This window comes from Lissotriton vulgaris, chromosome 10 (genome assembly GCF_964263255.1).
Source record: "Lissotriton vulgaris chromosome 10, aLisVul1.2, whole genome shotgun sequence".
Taxonomy (NCBI): Eukaryota; Metazoa; Chordata; class Amphibia; order Caudata; family Salamandridae; genus Lissotriton; species Lissotriton vulgaris.
Window position 1 is genome coordinate 7,900,131 of NC_141698.1, and position 24,507 is coordinate 7,924,637.

General features: G+C 52.9%; 1 protein-coding gene across 2 annotated transcripts in view; it reads right to left on the reverse strand.

Moving 5' to 3' along the window:
* The window catches only part of HUWE1 (HECT, UBA and WWE domain containing E3 ubiquitin protein ligase 1), a 1,800,886-nt gene that overhangs the window by 1,220,687 nt on the left and 555,692 nt on the right, over positions 1-24,507 (reverse strand). The gene's annotated exons all lie outside the window — the stretch shown is intronic.

Here is a 24,507-nt window from a genome sequence, read left to right on the forward strand (position 1 = left end):
ACTCCGCACTCACTGTCACTCCGCACTCACTGTCACTCCGCACTCACTGTCACTCCGCACTCACTGTCACTCCGCACTCACTGTCACTCCGCACTCACTGTCACTCCGCACTCACTGTCACTCCGCACTCACTGTCACTCCGCACTCACTGTCACTCTGCACGCACTCTGCACTTACTGTCACTCTGCACTCTGCATTTGTCTGCTGCAAGGAGTCACCATACTTCTTTTCAAAGATTAGCGTGTGATACAATCAGCAACAAAAAAAACCTCGAGCAGGCGGACATCTGCTGTCTGGCTGGCGCTAGAAAAGAGAAAGCGAGTGAGACGGGGCACTGATAAAAGAGGGACGAAAGATGAGCCAAATACACCAACGGGAATTTCTAGTTTTGTTCTATATAAAGGGCGCTGGAGGTTCCCCTAAAGACCATCCTGCCTGCTGAATGGATGGATGCGTTCTGTAACTAATACCTTCAACGAGGTGAAAGGAAAAGTAAAACGTGCCCCTGGCGTTTTCAGGAACTAAGGCGGAGAACGTTCAAGTTCATCATCCAATGAATCGTAACAGCGCTGGAGGTCCGCACTGGAAAGTCTTAAAAAGGCTGACAAATACACAGAACACTAATTAAATATAATGAAATGAGAACAAACTCCAAGTTGTCGTCCTCCTGCTGGGCTCTCACCTCCCTATACCACGCAAACACCAAACTGCCCATCCCCCTGCTCAAGCCGCCGGCCTCTCCTTGGAACAAGCATGGCGCGTGCTGCAGTCCGCCGCCGGCCTGCGACCAGGAAGTCAGGCAGGCCGGGCGGGACAACCGGAAACAGGAAGTAGGAGGGCGGGAGCCTACCCCGCCTCCCACGGAAGAGCCGCGATTGTTTTGAGCACCGGAGCAGGCAGGAGCCTACCCTGCGCCCCGGTGCCGAAGAAGGAAGGAAGAGTCCTGCTGCCGGTGAGAGCCGAGGAAGCCGGTGAGTGGGGCTTCGCCTTGTTGGGGGGGGGGGGGGCATGTGTGTGCGCGCGCGCGTGCGGCGGGCTGTGTGTGAGCGTGCGTGTGTGTGTGTCTGTGTCTTGGAGTCTGTGTGTGTGTGTGACTGTGGGGGGTTGCCTGTCTGGGTGCCTGCGTGTAAGTGTAAATGCGTGTGCATGCATGCGCGTTAGCCTGACTTGCTGGGAGTATGGGAGGGAAGTGCACGGCGCGACGCAGGACGGAGCGTTCGCGCAGCCAAATCCGCCTGCTAAAGCTCGTGATAGTTTTTGGTCCCTCATTCCCCGGCATCCGACAGCTATAAGTCTCCGCCCTGGACGCATCCTTCGGATGCGATTTCCAGGCGAGACCTAAAAATGGACACACAGATTCCTATCAGTCACTCCTATGGCAGGCCTTGACAATCCTGAAGGCAGAGTGCTTGGAATCGTGTGAGATGGTGCTCTGGCATGAGCTGAGCCTGTCTGCAGCTTGCGGAATCAAGTCCTAATAGCTGTTCCATGATATCGCATACCATATACTCTTAAATGCATTATAATCCTCGCGGTTAAATGCTATCTTTGGTATTGCTTTATCAAAACATGTCGAGTAAGGTGTCATACGAATTGGAATACTAACCCCTCGCCAATTCTGGCGACGGGGTTAGCATTCCACCCTTCTAGAGGGACACGACATGTATGTAACTGTGAACCCCGGTTAAAGTTAAACGAAGCCTCAGCTCCACAAAATGGATGCTGCCACCACAGACACGAGTCTGACCCCCTGCAGCTGGGAGTCCTTCCAGCGAGGGGAGCCTGGACAAAGGGTTTCCTGTCAAGGGCGGTGCTAGCACCGTCCCAGACAGGGTTTTGTGTATCCTGGGTAGGCAGGGCTTTACAGGAAGGTGACTGCTGAGTGGCACCCCGGTGCTCACTACGCATAGGCCGGTCAGAACCAGTTCTAGGGGCACACCAGCCCCTGGCCTGGGGAAAGTCCGGCATGGGAGAGGGGTGTAACCACCCCGCTCCTAGTCCCACCCATAGGCAGGACCTAGTCACCGGGTCAGCCCCTTTTCTTAGTATAAAGATAGGAGCGGGCCCCCTGTTCAAATTAGATCATCTTTGGAATCAAGACACGACTTTCTGCGAAAGGACATCAAGATTTCTTCTTCAAGATTCTCCCTTGTGGCTAAGGAGTAGTCACCCTGCATCCGCAGGCACCATCAAGAACACTGCGGTCTGCTGCAAGTCCTTCCTCAGGAATCCGACGACACAGCTCGACGAGACCCGGCTTCCCTGGCACCTCTGACCTCTACTCACCTCTACAGCCAAGCTGAGAACCGTGAGTGCGACGAGACCTCGAGGGACCGACGATCGCCAAAACTGCACGACTTCTTCACAACAAGCCCGCCGAGTGTCCCTCTGGTGAGTGCTTTGGGGTCCGAGAAGCCCCAACCCTGAGCAGCTCCAGCACCGAAGATCAGCCTCCCAGCATCTCCACGATCTGCGTGGGGCCCTTCTGCTTTTTGCTGCTCACCGCGTTGTTTGGCTACTAGCCGGCTGGCTTGTGGCCTTCTGAACGACGCCGACGACATCACTGCTGCTGGTCTGGTTGCTCCAGACTGGCCCTCGCTTCCTTCCACAAGAGAAGCACCCCGGACCCTCCTGGTCCACTCCAGACGCCATTTTGAGTCCACCGCGTGGGCTTGAATTTGCCAAGGCTTTGTTGCCCAATCCTGGGTCCAGCGACGCCGACAGCTTCATCCATCGTGGGACAGCTCGCTCCTCCATCCTGGTCGCCGACGCCTCCTGGTCCGTGAGATCTGCGAGCCCCGCGTCACCCACTCACCTAGTCGAGGTGACTACCATCCGGTGCCCTCCTGGTGCCACCTGACTACTGGCTAGTAGTCACGAACTTGGTCCCCTCTGCTTTCAGGTGTCATCTATCTTCAAGATCCAGGCTTGGATCACTTCGAACTCTCTTCACTGGTCGCCTGCCAGCATCTTTCTTCCAGGCTCCTGGTCCGTCTACGAGGATTCCCGACGTCTTTGAGACCTATGCAGCTGCAGCCCCTGGGCTAGGTAACTTCGGCATTTCGGTGCCCCAGCATAGCCTCACTATCCAAGGGTCAGAATCCACTTTCGTTTTCCTCCTACCAGGTCGGGTTCGCCCGAGAACACTAACTTTGTGAAATCTAGCTACCATAGACTTTGTCCCGCATCACGCGTGAGAGTGCACACTCTGCACCCGAGTCCCCTGGGTCTCCTAGAAGTAATCTAACGATTCTATAGTCAAGTCCTAGCGATTCCAAAGCCTATTAGTACTGTACTTACCTGCTAGTAATTTCGCATTCCACTTTCAGAGTATATGGTTTTCCGTGCCCCTCGGGCATTTGTATATACTGTCCTAACTTAAGTATTTTCGAAAGAGTTTTGTGTTGTGCTTAGTACCCTGTCCTCATAAAGAGTACAGGGCTGTTGTGATTTTAATAAATACACTGTTTATTTTCATAACACTTGTGTGGTGTCCTTTCACTGGGTATTCAAGGGGTATATGTGTGGTATAACAGCTGGCTTAACACGCCCTCTCGAGTCTTTAGCCTTAGACTGCTCGTATCCACGCTACTAGGATAGCTGGTCTATAAGGTTGACTTACAACCAATCATCAATAAGGGTTGCTGGACTGATACATAGTGTTCACTAGAATAGTGAGCACTGCATATCAGGCCACCTTCTCACAGCCATCAACCCCAGCAGAGAAGCCACCTGTCTTACTGATGGCTGATGAGCCTGAATATGTTGCCTTTGTCTTTGTGACAATCTCTCCTCCGAAGCAAACACTTTTCAGAGGTCGGAGTTGAGGTTGGCGCCCAGATAGTGGAGCGATTGAGTCGGATAAAGGATCGACTGGTCCAGGTTGACATGCAGGCCTAAGCGCTGAAGGAGATCTAGGCAGATATGAAGGTGTTCCTGCACCATTTGAGATGATCCCTTCAACAGGTAGTCGGCCAGGTATGGATATACGAACAGGGGGCGAAACACGTGTCGGCTGTTCATGTTTTTATCTAAATTAATAAAAAGCAATTTATCTACATAATTTGGACTTTTGACTGATTACATGAGTAAGGATTCAGCCTAAGGATATCAAGAACTTCTGTTAAACACATTTATCACCCCCTTTAAAACTTCATTGTTACAAAACTCATGAGGTCCAGAGTTTAAGTGTGTTTTCTTGAATAACAATATGTGAAAACTGATATGGACTTGGCATTTCCCGTGGACCACTCCTTCCCTAGAAACTGGATATGCGAACAGGCCTTGGCGATGTGATGCTGCCGCATCTACTGACATGCATTTGGTAAATACCCTCGGAGCTGATTTTAGGCCGAAGGTTAAGAATATGAACTGTCAGGGGCATGGCTAGCAGCATGGAGGAGCAAGACGTGCCTCGGCTCGGCTTCCGGCGTGCTGCGATGATCCGACGAGATATTTCTCCATTGTAAAAAAACTCTCGAATCCCAGTAGAACTGAGTTCAAGCCTGTTGCTAATCAAGACTTCTGCAACACCCTGAATCAATACTTCCTGGACAAAATTGCCACTATTAAATCCAGCATTTGTCACTAACCATGTTCTGCATGCTCCTGCTCACAATTCCAACTCCCTATCCCTGGACCATTTCCCACCCCTGGACGTCCCAGCTTTAACATCCCTACTGAATAGGGTAAAATCAGGCTCTCCTTATGACTGCTGTCCACATTACATTTTAAAGACGGTATATGCCGCTTTTCCAACTCCGGCGCTAAGACTTCTCAATACCTCCCTGCTTCAAGGAACAGTACCTAAATCTTTTACAGATGCAGTCCTGCTGCCCCTTCTAAAAAAGCCGGGAGCAGATCCGTCTACTCTTTCAAATTACAGGCCTATATCCCTTCTTCCGTACCTGGCCAAGGTACTGGAAGCGCACGTCACTTCTCATCTCTCAAATTTTATTGAACAAACTGACATTTTACACCCTTCCCAGGCTGGCTTCCGTCCAGCCCATTCAACCGAGTCAGTCATCGTAGCAGTCTTTGACTCTCTACGTCTCAATGCAGATTTGGGAATCCCTCAGGCGCTGGTTTTGCTTGATTTGTCGGCCGCGTTTGACACGGTCGACCATAACATTTGTTAGACGGACCGGGAGGGTCGGCCGAGGATAAGGGGAGAGGTCTCCGGGGAGAGCCGTCTCCAGCGATCGTACAGACACGTAACTCCCCCCCCCACAGACGGACACCACACAAGGTTAAAGTTCAACGAGACTTTATAGGCAATTCTTTAAGTTACGATGGAATGGTACAAGGAGGTCTGGACTCAGGGGTCCCCTCGGTTCTGGTCTCTGGCTTGGGAAAAGGGGTAGCGGGACAGTCTTGTTACCAAAAGATGAAAGTAGCTCTCAATCCTCGAGCTCAGTGTTCTAGATGATCGGGCCGCGGCGGAGCCAGCAGGTCCCGAGATGGACGAAGGAAACGACGGGCCGCGGCGGAGCCAGCAGGTCCCGATGAAGATGATGGTTACAAACGGTCCGCGGCCACGCCAGCAGGTCCCGACGACGATGAAGGATATGAAGGTTACGAAGGTTGCGGCAGCGCCAGCAGGCAAGACGATGGTGCACGAGACAGAGCTATGGCAGCGCCAGTAGTCCGTCAAGGATGAGTTCTTCTCTGCGTCTCTCGACTCCAAGATACAACCGCCTTCCTGCTCTGGAGCTGCCCCAGTTATAGGGCTGGTGTCCTTTGATGTCCGGACCCTCGCACTTGGAGGTCGGGGGGTCCGGGATGAGGGAGTTCAGACACCCAGCAGGGGGGTGGAGCCAGCGCCCGGGGAGGCGATGGGCGAGCGGCACCTGGCGGGGGAGAGCCATCGACACCTCTTTCCCCCAGTGACTTGCCAAGTAGCCCGCTCACCTCCTGGGTGGATGGTGGTGCCGGGATGTCTGAGACCTGGCCAGGCCCAGGGTTGAGGTCGATCGGGGGCCAGGCGGCCTCGTGGTGGAGTGTCCAAGATGGCGCCCAGGATGGGCGCGCAGGCCGGCAGTGGATCAGGCCCACGAGGTCGACATGTTCGAGGGTAGGGGTCCCGGAGGGGACGGAGGACGTGTAATGGTGGTGTGTGATACCTGCGTGACCGGGCTCGGGCCTGGTCGGGCCGGGGGAGAGTGGCCCTTCATGTGGCCTGTCCAACATGCGTCCCCCCCAGCTGAAGGCGGGGAGAGTTACCCATCCTCTTGGGGACTCTCCTCGTCGAGGTGGAAGAACCGGGACAGGCCATCCGCGTTGGCGTGATCTGGCCCAGGCCGATGTTCAACTGTGAAGTCCATCCCTTGGAGGGAGATGGACCAACGTAGTAACTTCGGGTTTTCTCCCCGCATCTGCATCAGCCACTGCAGGGGTCGGTGGTCGGTCTGCACCCGAAAGTGTGTGCCAAAGAGGTAGGGCCGGAGTTTCTTGAGGGCCCATACCACGGCGAAGGCCTCCCTCTCAATGGTGCTCCAGCGTTGTTCTCGTGGTAGGAGTCGCCTGCTGATGAAGGCCACTGGCTGATCAAGGCCCTCGGTGTTCACTTGAGACAGGACTGCCCCGATGCCATGGTCGGAGGCATCCGTCTGGACGACGAACTCCCGGCTGTAGTCGGGGGCCTGGAGCACAGGGGCGGAACACATGGCGGCTTTCAATTGTTCGAATGCTGTTTGACACTCTGGGGTCCAGTTGACTTCCTTGGGTTGATTTTTTGACGTGAGTTCCGTGAGGGGACCCACGATAGTACCATAGTCTTTCACGAACCTTCGGTAGTAGCCCGTGAGGCCCAGGAAGGCTCGTACCTCGGTCTGGGTGATGGGGGGCTGCCAGGACTGGATGGTGGCAATTTTGAGCTGCAGCGGGGCCACCAGGCCGCTTCCCACCTGGTGTCCGAGGTAGGTTACAGACCCTTGACCAATTTGACATTTGCTGGCCTTGATCGTGAGGCCAGCTCGCTGAAGGGCTTGTAGCACTGCTCGGAGGTGGTGGAGGTGCTCGGTCCAATGGTGGCTGTATACAGCGATGTCATCTAGGTAGGCGGCGCTGAACCCTTCGAGCCCCGCCAGGACCTGATTGACGAGCCGCTGAAAGGTTGCTGGGGCATTCTTCATGCCAAAGGGCATGACCTTGAAATGGTAATGGCCATCGGGGGTGGAAAAGGCAGAACGTTCTTGGGCCCGGGGGGTGAGGCCGATTTGCCAGTAGCCCGCCGTCAGGTCGAAAATACTGAGGTAGCGGGCAGCTCCCATGCGGTCGATTAGTTCATCTGCCCGGGGGATGGGATGTGCGTCTGTTCTGGTGACCGCATTTAAGCCCCGGTAGTCGACGCAGAACCGGAGTTCCGGCGTGGTGCCAGGGGCGGCTGCCGGCCATTCGGGTTCCTCTGGGCGGGGGTTTGTACGGGCGGCCATGGACCGGGTGGTGACGCACGCCCAGTCCGGGACGCCTAACATCCCCAGGTGTTCTCTTCGTTCTACGGCTGCCCACGGAGAGCTTTCAAGGTCATTCCCCAGGAGGCAGTCTACGGGGGCATCGTCTCGGACCGTTACCTTCAACATGCCGGAGACCCCTCCCCATTCGAAGGGGACGCAGGCCATCCGACACATACTTTCCGAGTTATCGGCGGAACGTACAGGGCAGAGAATGTTCGGTAGATATTGTTCTGGGGTCACCAGGTGACAGCGGACGGCTGTTACACTGGCCCCAGTGTCACGAAGGGCTTCGGCCCGGCGTCCATTGATGCTCACCCATTGACTGTACTTCTGGGTGTTAGCGGGTAGGGGGACCCGCGGGACCATGTCTCTCCCCCCTAAGCAGGCTAGAGCCATGGCGGCTGGCTCCCATTCTTGGTGTTCCTGTTCATATTCCTCCTGTTCCTCTCCTAGAGCCGCAGCAGCTACTTGGCGGGGCCTTGGGCTCTGGTACTGGGGGCAGTTTGGGTCGTTTGCATAGTGTCCGATTCGTTGGCATCGATGGCACGTAACATTGGCTCGATATCCCGGTCGCGCCGGGGTGCTGCCCCGGTTGGCCGGGGGGGTGGTGCTTGTAGCGGGGGCGACCGGAGCGTTGTCTCTTCCGCGTCCTTGGCCTCCTCCTCCTCCTCGGGGACGGTGTTGACCATTGTTGTTCCGGTTTTGTTCGTAGGACCCATTTCGGCCTACTCTGGTGATTTCCCACCGGTCAGCTTCGGCTGCGAGCTGCCGGGGATCCGTTAACTTGCTGTCGAGGAGGTGCTGGCGGAGTTCAATGAAGCAATTGTTCGACAGATGCTCCCAGACCATAAGATTGAACAGTTGTTCGTAGGTTGTGACCTTGCTCCCTTTGATCCAGCCTTCGAAGGCTCGGCTAAAGTAGTTTACATAGTCCACCCAAGTTGTACCCGGGATGCGGGTGCAGTCTCGGAACCTCTGACGGTACATCTCGGGTGTGAGGCCATAGCGGGTGAGGAGTGCAGCTTTCATATGGTCATAGGAGGTCATCTGGTGGTCCGGGAGTTGCAGCAGGGCGTCGCGGCCCTCATTGAGGAATCTCCCCCATAGACCGGCTCCCCAATCGCTTCTATCGATCCGGTGTGCAGTCATAGCGATTTCATAGGCCTTAAACCATTGCTGGATGTCGTCCTCTCGGAAGTACTCTCGAACGACATCCTTGGGGATGTGTACCTTTTTCTCTGTTGCCCCTGGGGTGTGTGGTTGCTCGGACACCCCTACTTCTTTATTCTTGCGTAGGTCGATCTCAGCTAGTTTCCGCTCATGCTCATATGCCAGTTTCTTTTCCTCGAGCTCCCTTTGTCTCTGTTTCTCCTCTCTTTCTTCTCGGAGACGCAGGTGCTCTAAGTTGATTTTTTGTTCGGCCAATTTCAGTTCAATGTCCATTTTGAGCCGGGCCATTTCCAGCTCGTGTAGTCGGGTTTTCTCTCGTTCCTGGATCTCGTCTTGCGAGAGACCCGTTCTTCGCTCTTCAGGGGCCGTGGTGGTTTTTGCTGCGATGCTTTGATCGGGGGTTCCGGCCGCCCCGGTTTCTGCCCAAGATTCTAGGGCCTGCTTAAAATCGTCTTTGGTACTGAGACCGGTGGTAGCGATACCTAGTTCGATGCAGAACTGCTTTAGTTCACGATGGCTGTACTCGTCCAATTTCTCCATCTGGAATTTCTCCGTTGATCCGCTTTCTTTAGTTGACATCGTGATTCGCCGTGGGGTGAGCTACTCTCTGTACGGTTATGCGGTGATTCGGATCGCGCCGCTGGCCACCAATGTTAGACGGACCGGGAGGGTCGGCCGAGGATAAGGGGAGAGGTCTCCGGGGAGAGCCGTCTCCAGCGATCGTACAGACACGTAACTCCCCCCCCCACAGACGGACACCACACAAGGTTAAAGTTCAACGAGACTTTATAGGCAATTCTTTAAGTTACGATGGAATGGTACAAGGAGGTCTGGACTCAGGGGTCCCCTCGGTTCTGGTCTCTGGCTTGGGAAAAGGGGTAGCGGGACAGTCTTGTTACCAAAAGATGAAAGTAGCTCTCAATCCTCGAGCTCAGTGTTCTAGATGATCGGGCCGCGGCGGAGCCAGCAGGTCCCGAGATGGACGAAGGAAACGACGGTCCGCGGCGGAGCCAGCAGGTCCCGATGAAGATGATGGTTACAAACGGTCCGCGGCCACGCCAGCAGGTCCCGACGACGATGAAGGATATGAAGGTTACGAAGGTTGCGGCAGCGCCAGCAGGCAAGACGATGGTGCACGAGACAGAGCTATGGCAGCGCCAGTAGTCCGTCAAGGATGAGTTCTTCTCTGCGTCTCTCGACTCCAAGATACAACCGCCTTCCTGCTCTGGAGCTGCCCCAGTTATAGGGCTGGTGTCCTTTGATGTCCGGACCCTCGCACTTGGAGGTCGGGGGGTCCGGGATGAGGGAGTTCAGACACCCAGCAGGGGGGTGGAGCCAGCGCCCGGGGAGGCGATGGGCGAGCGGCACCTGGCGGGGGAGAGCCATCGACACCTCTTTCCCCCAGTGACTTGCCAAGTAGCCCGCTCACCTCCTGGGTGGATGGTGGTGCCGGGATGTCTGAGACCTGGCCAGGCCCAGGGTTGAGGTCGATCGGGGGCCAGGCGGCCTCGTGGTGGAGTGTCCAAGATGGCGCCCAGGATGGGCGCGCAGGCCGGCAGTGGATCAGGCCCACGAGGTCGACATGTTCGAGGGTAGGGGTCCCGGAGGGGACGGAGGACGTGTAATGGTGGTGTGTGATACCTGCGTGACCGGGCTCGGGCCTGGTCGGGCCGGGGGAGAGTGGCCCTTCATGTGGCCTGTCCAACATGCGTCCCCCCCAGCTGAAGGCGGGGAGAGTTACCCATCCTCTTGGGGACTCTCCTCGTCGAGGTGGAAGAACCGGGACAGGCCATCCGCGTTGGCGTGATCTGGCCCAGGCCGATGTTCAACTGTGAAGTCCATCCCTTGGAGGGAGATGGACCAACGTAGTAACTTCGGGTTTTCTCCCCGCATCTGCATCAGCCACTGCAGGGGTCGGTGGTCGGTCTGCACCCGAAAGTGTGTGCCAAAGAGGTAGGGCCGGAGTTTCTTGAGGGCCCATACCACGGCGAAGGCCTCCCTCTCAATGGTGCTCCAGCGTTGTTCTCGTGGTAGGAGTCGCCTGCTGATGAAGGCCACTGGCTGATCAAGGCCCTCGGTGTTCACTTGAGACAGGACTGCCCCGATGCCATGGTCGGAGGCATCCGTCTGGACGACGAACTCCCGGCTGTAGTCGGGGGCCTGGAGCACAGGGGCGGAACACATGGCGGCTTTCAATTGTTCGAATGCTGTTTGACACTCTGGGGTCCAGTTGACTTCCTTGGGTTGATTTTTTGACGTGAGTTCCGTGAGGGGACCCACGATAGTACCATAGTCTTTCACAAACCTTCGGTAGTAGCCCGTGAGGCCCAGGAAGGCTCGTACCTCGGTCTGGGTGATGGGGGGCTGCCAGGACTGGATGGTGGCAATTTTGAGCTGCAGCGGGGCCACCAGGCCGCTTCCCACCTGGTGTCCGAGGTAGGTTACAGACCCTTGACCAATTTGACATTTGCTGGCCTTGATCGTGAGGCCAGCTCGCTGAAGGGCTTGTAGCACTGCTCGGAGGTGGTGGAGGTGCTCGGTCCAATGGTGGCTGTATACAGCGATGTCATCTAGGTAGGCGGCGCTGAACCCTTCGAGCCCCGCCAGGACCTGATTGACGAGCCGCTGAAAGGTTGCTGGGGCATTCTTCATGCCAAAGGGCATGACCTTGAAATGGTAATGGCCATCGGGGGTGGAAAAGGCAGAACGTTCTTGGGCCCGGGGGGTGAGGCCGATTTGCCAGTAGCCCGCCGTCAGGTCGAAAATACTGAGGTAGCGGGCAGCTCCCATGCGGTCGATTAGTTCATCTGCCCGGGGGATGGGATGTGCGTCTGTTCTGGTGACCGCATTTAAGCCCCGGTAGTCGACGCAGAACCGGAGTTCCGGCGTGGTGCCAGGGGCGGCTGCCGGCCATTCGGGTTCCTCTGGGCGGGGGTTTGTACGGGCGGCCATGGACCGGGTGGTGACGCACGCCCAGTCCGGGACGCCTAACATCCCCAGGTGTTCTCTTCGTTCTACGGCTGCCCACGGAGAGCTTTCAAGGTCATTCCCCAGGAGGCAGTCTACGGGGGCATCGTCTCGGACCGTTACCTTCAACATGCCGGAGACCCCTCCCCATTCGAAGGGGACGCAGGCCATCCGACACATACTTTCCGAGTTATCGGCGGAACGTACAGGGCAGAGAATGTTCGGTAGATATTGTTCTGGGGTCACCAGGTGACAGCGGACGGCTGTTACACTGGCCCCAGTGTCACGAAGGGCTTCGGCCCGGCGTCCATTGATGCTCACCCATTGACTGTACTTCTGGGTGTTAGCGGGTAGGGGGACCCGCGGGACCATGTCTCTCCCCCCTAAGCAGGCTAGAGCCATGGCGGCTGGCTCCCATTCTTGGTGTTCCTGTTCATATTCCTCCTGTTCCTCTCCTAGAGCCGCAGCAGCTACTTGGCGGGGCCTTGGGCTCTGGTACTGGGGGCAGTTTGGGTCGTTTGCATAGTGTCCGATTCGTTGGCATCGATGGCACGTAACATTGGCTCGATATCCCGGTCGCGCCGGGGTGCTGCCCCGGTTGGCCGGGGGGGTGGTGCTTGTAGCGGGGGCGACCGGAGCGTTGTCTCTTCCGCGTCCTTGGCCTCCTCCTCCTCCTCGGGGACGGTGTTGACCATTGTTGTTCCGGTTTTGTTCGTAGGACCCATTTCGGCCTACTCTGGTGATTTCCCACCGGTCAGCTTCGGCTGCGAGCTGCCGGGGATCCGTTAACTTGCTGTCGAGGAGGTGCTGGCGGAGTTCAATGAAGCAATTGTTCGACAGATGCTCCCAGACCATAAGATTGAACAGTTGTTCGTAGGTTGTGACCTTGCTCCCTTTGATCCAGCCTTCGAAGGCTCGGCTAAAGTAGTTTACATAGTCCACCCAAGTTGTACCCGGGATGCGGGTGCAGTCTCGGAACCTCTGACGGTACATCTCGGGTGTGAGGCCATAGCGGGTGAGGAGTGCAGCTTTCATATGGTCATAGGAGGTCATCTGGTGGTCCGGGAGTTGCAGCAGGGCGTCGCGGCCCTCATTGAGGAATCTCCCCCATAGACCGGCTCCCCAATCGCTTCTATCGATCCGGTGTGCAGTCATAGCGATTTCATAGGCCTTAAACCATTGCTGGATGTCGTCCTCTCGGAAGTACTCTCGAACGACATCCTTGGGGATGTGTACCTTTTTCTCTGTTGCCCCTGGGGTGTGTGGTTGCTCGGACACCCCTACTTCTTTATTCTTGCGTAGGTCGATCTCAGCTAGTTTCCGCTCATGCTCATATGCCAGTTTCTTTTCCTCGAGCTCCCTTTGTCTCTGTTTCTCCTCTCTTTCTTCTCGGAGACGCAGGTGCTCTAAGTTGATTTTTTGTTCGGCCAATTTCAGTTCAATGTCCATTTTGAGCCGGGCCATTTCCAGCTCGTGTAGTCGGGTTTTCTCTCGTTCCTGGATCTCGTCTTGCGAGAGACCCGTTCTTCGCTCTTCAGGGGCCGTGGTGGTTTTTGCTGCGATGCTTTGATCGGGGGTTCCGGCCGCCCCGGTTTCTGCCCAAGATTCTAGGGCCTGCTTAAAATCGTCTTTGGTACTGAGACCGGTGGTAGCGATACCTAGTTCGATGCAGAACTGCTTTAGTTCACGATGGCTGTACTCGTCCAATTTCTCCATCTGGAATTTCTCCGTTGATCCGCTTTCTTTAGTTGACATCGTGATTCGCCGTGGGGTGAGCTACTCTCTGTACGGTTATGCGGTGATTCGGATCGCGCCGCTGGCCACCAATGTTAGACGGACCGGGAGGGTCGGCCGAGGATAAGGGGAGAGGTCTCCGGGGAGAGCCGTCTCCAGCGATCGTACAGACACGTAACTCCCCCCCCCACAGACGGACACCACACAAGGTTAAAGTTCAACGAGACTTTATAGGCAATTCTTTAAGTTACGATGGAATGGTACAAGGAGGTCTGGACTCAGGGGTCCCCTCGGTTCTGGTCTCTGGCTTGGGAAAAGGGGTAGCGGGACAGTCTTGTTACCAAAAGATGAAAGTAGCTCTCAATCCTCGAGCTCAGTGTTCTAGATGATCGGGCCGCGGCGGAGCCAGCAGGTCCCGAGATGGACGAAGGAAACGACGGTCCGCGGCGGAGCCAGCAGGTCCCGATGAAGATGATGGTTACAAACGGTCCGCGGCCACGCCAGCAGGTCCCGACGACGATGAAGGATATGAAGGTTACGAAGGTTGCGGCAGCGCCAGCAGGCAAGACGATGGTGCACGAGACAGAGCTATGGCAGCGCCAGTAGTCCGTCAAGGATGAGTTCTTCTCTGCGTCTCTCGACTCCAAGATACAACTGCCTTCCTGCTCTGGAGCTGCCCCAGTTATAGGGCTGGTGTCCTTTGATGTCCGGACCCTCGCACTTGGAGGTCGGGGGGTCCGGGATGAGGGAGTTCAGACACCCAGCAGGGGGGTGGAGCCAGCGCCCGGGGAGGCGATGGGCGAGCGGCACCTGGCGGGGGAGAGCCATCGACACCTCTTTCCCCCAGTGACTTGCCAAGTAGCCCGCTCACCTCCTGGGTGGATGGTGGTGCCGGGATGTCTGAGACCTGGCCAGGCCCAGGGTTGAGGTCGATCGGGGGCCAGGCGGCCTCGTGGTGGAGTGTCCAAGATGGCGCCCAGGATGGGCGCGCAGGCCGGCAGTGGATCAGGCCCACGAGGTCGACATGTTCGAGGGTAGGGGTCCCGGAGGGGACGGAGGACGTGTAATGGTGGTGTGTGATACCTGCGTGACCGGGCTCGGGCCTGGTCGGGCCGGGGGAGAGTGGCCCTTCATGTGGCCTGTCCAACAACATTCTTCTCGACCGTGTCAGATCCGTGGGCATCTGCGGCCTGGCACACAATTAGATCCTTTCTGTGCGACCGCACTCAAGCGGTTGGCTTACCCCCTTTTTCATCTCAAACTCCAGACCACCTGTGGAGTCCCCCAGGGATCCTCACTGTCACCTGTGCTGTTTAACATTTACATGCTCCCATTGCTTCAGTCTCTTCAATCCTTTAAGGTCACCACTTTCAATTATGCAGACGATCTGCAACTCACCTTTACAATTGACAACTCCCCTGACTCGATCCATCAATTTCAAGATACCATGCTCCACATCTGCCAGTGGATGGACAAGAACCAACTCAAGCTAAATCCGGGCAAGACGGAACTAGTCTTGTTCGGCAATAGTCAATCATTTTGGGGCCCTCATTACAGGCCTTCTAAATTAGGTCCTCCACCTGTCCCCTCTAAATCAGTCAAAAGCCTAGGGGTACTCGTAGACAGCGAGCTCTCCTTAAAACCTCAGGTCAACTCTGTTGTGTTCACCTGCTTTTTTCAACTGCGGAAAATTAAAAAGATCTGTCAGATGCTCACTCAATTAGCACTGACCCAGGTAGTCAGAGCACTGGTGCTGTCTCAGTTAGACAACGCCAATGCCCTCTATCTCGGCCTCCCTGTCACACTCAGTAGATGTCTGCAGATGGCACAAATTCAGGCGGCCAGACTGATACACCGCCTCCCGCGATGGCAGTCTGCCAGACCTCTGCTAAGGCAACTTCATTGGCTCCCAATTCAACACCGTGTCACCTTCAAATTGGCCTGTATAGTCTACAAATCTCTTCACATCGTAGTCCTAAGTTCATTCAGAAACTTCTTCTCAGATATACCCCCTCCCGTAGCCTCCGGTCTGCTTCTCATACCCTTTTGATCATCCCTCGTTATAAGCTATCCCGCAAGGGAGGCCGTAGGTTCGCCACCCTAGTTGTGGAATTCTCTTCCCTTGGAAATTCGTTCCTGTACCGCTCTTCTTCCATTCAGGAAGCTATTAAAGACATGGATGTTTACCCAAGCGACATCCTACTGTAAGATGGTCCCCTTAGTAGTGTTTGCGTCCTGTTGGTTAGCGCCATGAGACCCTTGGGTGTGCGAGCGCTTTATAAAACTTTGATAAGACTATTATTTCTCTCCAAAGCTTCCAAAAACCGCCCAAATCTGTGCCCAAGGCTGGCCCTGATACATTTGCTACGGAAAAACCGAGTAATTTGGCGGAATACAACCGGCAATCGGCCGGGGAGAAAAGAAATCCGAAGCGGTGCGGCCGCAGCAAGATGGCGACCGGGCGAAACCTGGAGGCCTGGCTCGGACTCCGCCCGAGCACCAGAGACTCTTGCTGAGGGCCTCCCCAGACATCGGAGCCAGGGAGGAAACGAAACCGACGGAGGGGGCCGCGGGTGTCCACACCGCACCGCTACATCCCGCGAGTGCCTGTCTGGAGCCTGGGTGGGGCCAGCGACGCGGTCGGCCTAGGGAGAGCCCCGAGAGCCCTCGCCCCAGGAGACGAGAGAGTCAATTGAGTGAGACTGGCGGGCGGCGCAGCAGAGAAGAAAGGCGAGACACTCCCCGTCCCCGGAGACGAAAAACTGACCTGGCCTGAGAGGTTCCTGGGGGATTTCCACCGCGGAGTTGGGAGACCGGCCCGACCACATGGCCGCCCTCTACATCTGGGAACCGACACACGACCTGAGAGTGTGACCGCCCTCTGAGGATCCACTTCGGTTACACAGTACGGGGTCAATGGACCCACCCCACTGAATCTTCCGGAGACACTCCGTCGCTATTCCCTGGTGGGAACATGACATACCCCGCGGGGGACGCACGGCCCGACACGAACCGGGCGCCCTACGTATCCCCGGGACCACCTCGCCATCCAAGAGGAAGAAATTGCAGTACAGACCAAGGTTACGAAAAGATCAGCCGTGAAATGATGGCAAGATTTAAAGACAGGGGTTACCCGACATGGGTCATCAAAAAAGCCAAAGTACGCGCTGACAGCATCCCCAGAGCAGATACACTACAAGAGAAAGACAATGAAACTGACACCACCAGTGAGGAGGATCAGACACGCCTTATCCTCACTTACAATACTGAATCAAAACAAATTCGCAAAATAGTATCCCACAATTGGAATATCCTTACTGCTGACAGTGTTATCGGCAAGGACTTATCGAATGCACCGTGTATCACGTATAGAAAAGGCAGGTCTCTACGTTATATGCTGGTAAAAAGTGACATAACTGTCTATCCCAAAACCCAAAATTTGGGATTATCAGGCTTCTTTCCTTGTGGCCACTGCAAGGCCTGTAGGCACAGTATCCACAAAAAAATCGGTCACGTATAATGGTACAACTAGAATGCTGACTCAATTCTTGACATGTAGCACAGATTTTGTTATATATGTCATTGTCTGTCCTTGTGGGCTCTGGTATATTGGCAGTAGCACCAAACAAGCCAAACATCGTGTGCTTGAACATTATCGTGCCATTGCCAATAAAAATGAAAAACACCCTGTGGCAAGACACTTTGCTGAGGTACACTTTTCCAATCCAGCTGAAATGAGCTTTCACATACTGGAAAAAATTGAGAGAAGTCCCCGGGGAGGAGACAGAACCCTGAAATTAAGACAGAAGGAGTCCAAATACATCATTGTATTTCAAACCAAAACACCGGGGGGCCTCAACCAGGACGAGGAGCTAGCAGTTCACCTCAAAGTTTAGCACCTTACACTATGCCAACTCCTCTCTTAATATCTGCAACAATTTTACTTCTTCCGTCGAGTAGCATGCACTGTTTATTTATTTAAGATGTTTTTAGTGAGTTTTTTCATTTATGTTGAGCACTGAATTTTGGCATTTCATGTCTCCTTTTTACAGATGTGTCCACAAAGAATTTCAGCAAACAATCCTTTCAATTGTCCAGCAAAAAAAATTTGGACGTTCACTTTTGGGAGCACTTTATTTCTTCACTTAACATCTAGGCAGTTTCCCACAAGGTAGGCCCCATTGTAGGGGCTATTGCACACCATGGACTTGGGACTTGGGATTTTGACAATTCCCTTCGTAAACCTTTCATTTGTGCGTTGTGGCATTTGTCCAGTACAAACATACTTGATAAATTTTGTCATTAGCCCCAATGTATTAATGTATTTGACAAACATAGACTTGAGATTATCGCGCACCATATGTATTTCACAATGTTGTGTGGTTTACTTTCTGCTATATGTTGGCTCACATTTGCTACTCCTATGCAGACGCATTTACCGCGTTTACCCCACAGACAGAGGGTAACACGCATGTATCATTTAACCTTAATTGCTTGCCCACAAGTACACCAATGTGCAGGCATCGAGCACGTGATGGCATTCTCCTCAGAGCGTATATATATTGTTTGAGTTAAGCGGTTTGGTTTTGGGCTGCAACAGTTCCTGAGCCCCACATTTGTTTGCGCTTGGTTGTCATAGCAACATGTAGTCCATGAGTCGACACGCGACTACAATCATGGCGGTGGTCGCCTCAGTTTATTTATTTTGACCACATTGGTGCATTTGTATCCTAAATAGTTACCTCGTTCTGTGCAGTTATCAAGAGAGGGTACACTACGGGCACAAATGAATTTTGATATTTACAACGAACCATGTACAATGTATAAAATTTATTTTATTCCAATTTATTCTAAAATGAGTGTTGGATACTATTGAATACAGTAATTCATGTTACAATTGTGTATATGTATGTTATCATCTTGTAACTACACATTGACGATGCCAGTCACGAAGTCCTGTTTCTTTGACCATGAACCTTGGGAATATCAACAGGAAACTGCTTACTTTCAAACTAACGTGATCAAGGCTGTCCGCAGCCGAAACATGTTGTTAGTTTAAATAAACACCCTTGGAGATTTCAGTGGAGTTGCGTTATTTTGCGGACTGAGAGCACTTGTAATTTTGGAACTTTTGAAAGCTTTTACAGTACCGGCGTGCTCGGCCGGCATTGGTGCCACTTCCCGAGGGGCCGCCGTCAGCGTTTCTTGAGCAGACATTGAAACATATACATATACATATATGTATACATATACATATACATATACATATAGATCTACATATATGGTTTTCACAAATATGTGATGTGTTTCCGGGGTCCCGCACATAGGAAGGAATATTCATGTGCTTATGACTTTGATGAGGATCCCCTGGAAGAGAACTGTAGGAAGCGGACTCCGTATACTATACTAAAATGAGATATAGTGGGCAGAGACTCCAGTGGTTTTGCAGAGGCTAAAGTGCATAATGCTTTCTTTAGTGGTAGTGTGGGCGAGCAGTTAGGATTATCAGAGGGCAGTGTTAAGCATTTGTTGTACACACAAGGGCAATAAATGAAACTAAAAATTAATCCAAGACCAATTAAAGATAAAGTACTTGGTTATACTTATTTTGCAGCACCACAGAACTTTGTCATAGGTAAATGTTTTTCAAAAGAAATACTTTAGTTTACAAAAAGTACAGTGCAATTTTCAGATTTTGCAATGTTATCCTACGGGAGGAAGAATACGTTCAGCATAAGTAGGTTTAACATCAACTTACAAGACAAGTCTACAGACGTTCGGTTAAGTGTTGCACAAGTTACTTACCTTCAGTAACGATATATCTGTAAGAGACATTAGCTAGTGATAGATTCCTTACCTTAGAATATCCCCAGGCGTCAGACTGGATCTGGAAACTTTTACGTAGCAGTACCCCTGCGCGTCGGTAGGCGTCGTCCGCGGCTCCGCGTCAGTCGTCGGCGTTGATACCGGGATGTCGTCGCCGGAGTACTTAGACGCTGCCCTCGCGCGCTAACAGCAGTTCTTATACATATCTTTTCCGCGCCAGAAATGCAGAGCCATGATAAAAACCAACACTGGTGCCATGAAACTAGGGCCCTGAAAGGGGGTGACCTTAACCCTAGATATCGGTTCGCAGAACGTGGAGGATGGGTGGGGCGGTAAGGAATCTAATACCAACTACTGGTTCTTACAGATATAACATTAACGAAGGTAAGTAACTTATGCATCTGAAATAAACAGGTTAGTATTAGATTCCTTACCTTAGAATAGTTACCCCAGCAATACCAAACCCCGGTGGTGGGTCTGCGAACCAATGATCACACTAGAAAGTCCTGGAGAACGGAACAGCCAAAGAAGCCATCTCTCCGGACTTGGCTGTCCAGGCAGGAATGTCTTGCAAACATGTGCAGCAAGGCCCACGTAGCTGCCTGACAGATGTCCTGCAAAATGACTCCCCGACCCAGGGCAGTAGTAGCCGCCGTAGACCGAGTGGAATGGGCCCTCATCCCAACAGGAGGCTCCTTTTTTAGCCAAAGAGTAGCATACCTTGAAGCACAACACGACCCACTGAGAGATGGTCCGCTTGTGCACCGCCCAACCTTTAGCACCCACGTAACCAACAAAGAGTTGGTCATCCACCCGGAACTGGCGTGTGCGATTCAGGTAGAATGAGATCGCACGTGTTGAGTGTCGAGGGATGTGGAGGCGGAAAGAAAGTGGGCAAGGTGATGGACTGCCCGATGTGGAAGGCCGTGACTACCTTGGGCAGGAAATAGGGTCTTGTTCGCAACACGACCTTGTCCGGATGGACAGAAAGGAATGGAGGCTTGGATGAAAGAGCCTGGAGCTCACTCACTCTCTCCTGGCAGAGGTGATGGCAACCAGGAAAGCGGTTGTAGGAGAGTAGGGTCTGCAATCCTATGATCACCCCGGATTTTTGCTTTTTGCTTCACTGTTTTACGACTTCCCTGGCTGTGGGCCTGCTAACCAGACCCACAGCCTAGCTGTTCTCTCTCTAAATTGACACGTGTACCTTAGGTGCATTTACCAATTGGTACTGGGCCACCTTATCAGTCTCTGTATCCAGGGCATAGGTGTACCCAGGGCCTACCAGGGGCTGCAGCATGTATTATGCCACCCCTGGCTGGCCATCTAAATCTGACACAACTGGCTGCACGACAGTTGGGGCAAAGTGGTGTAATCACCCTTTGCTGTAGATATAGTATACCTATATCTAACCCTAAAATGGACACATGTATTCCTATCAGTCACTCCTATGGCAGGCCTTATCAATCCTGAAGGCAGAGTGCTTGGAATTATGTGAGATGGTGCTCTGGCATGAGCTGAGCCCGTTTGCAGCTTGCGGAACCAAGTCCTAATAGCTGTTCCATGATAACGCATACCATATACTCTTAAGTGCATTATAATCCTCGCGGTTATTTGCTATCTTTGGTATCGCTTTATCAAAACATGTCGAGTAAGGTGTCATACGAATTGGAATACTAACCCCTCGCCAATTCTGGCGACGGGGTTAGCATTCCACCCTTCTAGAGGGACACGACATGTATGTAACTGAGAACCCCGGTTAAAGCTAACTCGAGCCTCAGCATCACAAAATGGATGCTGCCACCACAGACACAAGTCTGACCCCCTGCAGCTGGGAGTCCTTCCAGCGAGGAGAGCTCGGACAAAGGGTTTCCTGCCTTGGGAGGTGCTAGCACCATCCCAGACAGGGTTTTGTGTATCCTGGGTAGGCAGGGCTTTACAGGAAGGTGACTGCTGAGTGGCACCCCGGTGCTCACTGTGCATTTGCCGGCTTGAACCAGTTCCAGGGGCACACCAGCCCCTGAGCTGGGGAAAGTCCGGACAAGGGAGAGGGGTGTAACCAGCCCCCTCCTGGTCCCACCCATTGGCAGGACCTAGTCGCGTGCCAGCCCCTTTTTTTAGAATAAAGGTAGGAGCAGGCCCCTGTGAGAAGTTGGCCTGATATGTAGTGCTCACTATTCTAGTGATGACTGTGTATCATTCCAAACTACCCTTATTGATGATTGGTTGTAAGTCAACCTTATAGACCAGCTATCCTAGTAGCATGGACAAGAGCAGTCTTTAGGCTAAACTCTAGAGGGCGTGTTAAGCCAGCTGTTATACCATCACATATACCCCTTGAACACCAAGTGAAAGGACACCACACAAGTTGTTATGAAAATAAAGGGATATTTATTTAGAACACAACAACCCTGGACTCTTTATGAGGACAGGTTGCTAAGCACAATATAAAGCTCTTATGAAAATACTGAAAGTCGCACAATTTACACAAATGCCCGGGGGGCACGAAAAACCATATACTACAAAAGTGGAATGCGAAATTACTAGCAGGTAAGTACTACTCTCAGACTTTAGAAACGCTGGACCTACAATGCTGAACCCTTAGATTAGAAGCAGGAGGCCTAGGGACGTCGTGTGCAGAGAGGAAACTCTCACGCGTAATGCGGGACAAAGTCTATGGTTGCTAGAAATTACAAAGTTAGTGCTCTCGGGCGAACCCGACTAGGTAGGTCAAAAACGAAAGTGGATCTAGACACTTAGAGAGTTGGACTATGCTGGAGCACCGTGGTACTCTGTTTACCTAGCCCAGGGGCTGCGGCTGCATAGGGTTCAAGTGTCGTCGGGTTTCTTCGTTGATGAACCAGGAGCCTGAAGTGGAAGTTGCTGGCAGGCGACCAGTGAAGATGTTCCGGGCCGATCCAAGGACTGGATCAGCTGAAGAGGGTACCTGTATGCAGAGGGGACCAAGTTCTGAATAACTAGCCAGTGATTAGATGGGCACCAGGATGGCACCGGATGAAGTCACCTCGACCAGGTGAGTGGGCGACGCTGGGCTCTGCAGTCTCTCGGACCAGGAAGCGTTGTCGGCGACCAGGATGGAGGTGCGAGCTGTCCCACGAAGGTATCTGCTGTCGGCGATGCTGGACCCAGTATTGGGGCAACAACTCTTGGCAAATGCAAGCCCACGCGGTGGACTCAAGATGGCGTCTGGAGTGGACCAGGAGGGTCCGGGGTGCTCCTCTGTTGGAGGGGAGCAAGGGCCAGCCTGGAGCAACCAGACCAGCGATGGAGATGTAGTCGTTCGTCGTCAAGAGGGCTACAAGCCAGCAGGCAAGTGGCCGACAACGCGGTGAGCAGCAAAGCAGAAGGGCCCCACGCAGATCTCGTGGATGCTGGGGGGCTGGACTTCGGTGCTGGAGCTGCTCAGGGTTAGGGCTTCTCAAACCCCAAAGGACTCACTCGAGGATCCCTCGGCGGTCGTGCTGGATAAGCGTAGTGCAGTTCTGAAGATGGCCGGTCCCTCGAGGTCTCGTCACACCCACGAATCTCAGAGCCTGATCTTCATCCTCTCTATCAGGGTCCTGCTGGAGAGGTTCTGACAAATGTCACACTCCTCCGGGACATGAGATGAGGGAAGGCAGATGATCCACACCTCGTGTGGGTCCGACTTGGCAGTCTTCCTCGAACACTCTGGGCATTTGTCAAACAAAGCAGGCATTGTGACAAATAAAAGAGTGCTCAAAGACACACACAAGGAAGAAAGCAACAAAGTACTTCAAATGAAAGCACTCAAACACTTTTAAAGTGAAAAAATCTGTAAAGGAACCGTAGAAAGGGAGAGCTCAATGCTCCAGGGTCCTGCTTGCAGGAGCCGGAAAAAACTGAAAGTAAAAGGGACCTGCTGTGCGTTCTGGGATACAGAGTGTGTTCTGGAAAGTTCTCTTAAAGGCACAGTATCCTGCTCTGAGCCACATAATGGCAGCCTATGGGGCTTGTCTGTCCACTACTTTCTCTATCATTCCAAAGGCTTTTGCTGGTAGGGGAAGGTTTTTCTCTGTGGAGAACACTGGACAGGCTGTGCTGTTTGTTTTTTTGGTGGAATTTCTAGTTGAAGTACAGGACAGTGTTCCCTGTGGATATAGGCTGCATTATCGGTCTTTAAATTCTGTCTCAAGTGTATGTGCAGGCCTGCATTTTTTGACGACTTAAGAGATTATTTTTGATTGCTCCGGGGTCCACGCACATGGGCGGGACTATTCACTAGATTATGACTAACAGATTCCCCTACTACAGAACCAGCCTTTCCAGACCCACCTTGACTGCAGCCTTCTTTCTTCCAGTCCCTGGAGCCTGATCTTCCTTCTGTCTCTCAGGGTCCTGGTGGTGAAAGACTGGCCAATCTCACTTCTCAGGTAAATGAGAAGAGGGGAGACACAGGATACACAGTTCGTGTGGATCAGACTTGGCCTTCTTCCTGGAGCACTCCGGGCATTTATCAAATAATGCAGGCATATTTGACAAAAATAGAGTACTCCGATGAAAGAAAAAGGAAGAGGGCAACAAAATATGTTGTGTGAAAACACTTAAAAAGTGCAAACATTCTTAATAAACCCAAAAAAGGGAGAGCTCAATGCTCCAGGGTCCTGCTTGCAGGAGCCGGAAAAAGAACTGAAATTAAAAGGGACCTGCTGTGCATTCTGGGATACTGAGAGAGTTCTGGAAAGTTTTCTGAAAGGCACAGTATCCCCGTCTGAGCCACATAATGGCAGCCTGTGGGGCTTGTCTGTCCACCCCTTCATCTCTATCATTCCAGAGGCTTTTGGTAGAAAGGGGAAAGTTTTCTCTGAGGAAAAGCTGGACAGGCTGTGTTGTTTGTGGTTTTTGGTGGAATTTCTAGTTGAAGTACTGGACAGTGTAGACTGTGGATATAGGCTGCATTATCGGTCTTTCTAATTCTCTCCTAAGTGTCTGTGCAGGTCTGCATTGTTTGACAATTTAAGAGATTATTTTTGATCGCTCCAGGGTCCAAGCTCATGAGCGGGACTATTCACTAGATTATGGCTATACACAGAGATCTACTACAGAACGACAATTCAGCTCGGTAGGCATCATTCTGCTTTTTGAACTGTTTGGGGTCTTAGCCACACTCCATCAAATAAAGCTCACAAAACAAGAAATACTCAGCAAGCGAAAAGTATACAACGACCGCCAAGTAAGTTTGTGAATGTTAGCCAGCATTTGTATCACCGAGAAATTTAAGTGTAGCAGGCAAGTGAAGTCAAATATTGCAATAAGCAGTTGTATTAACACATGAAAGTTCATGATTATTAGTTTTGGTTACCAAAATGCCAGACAG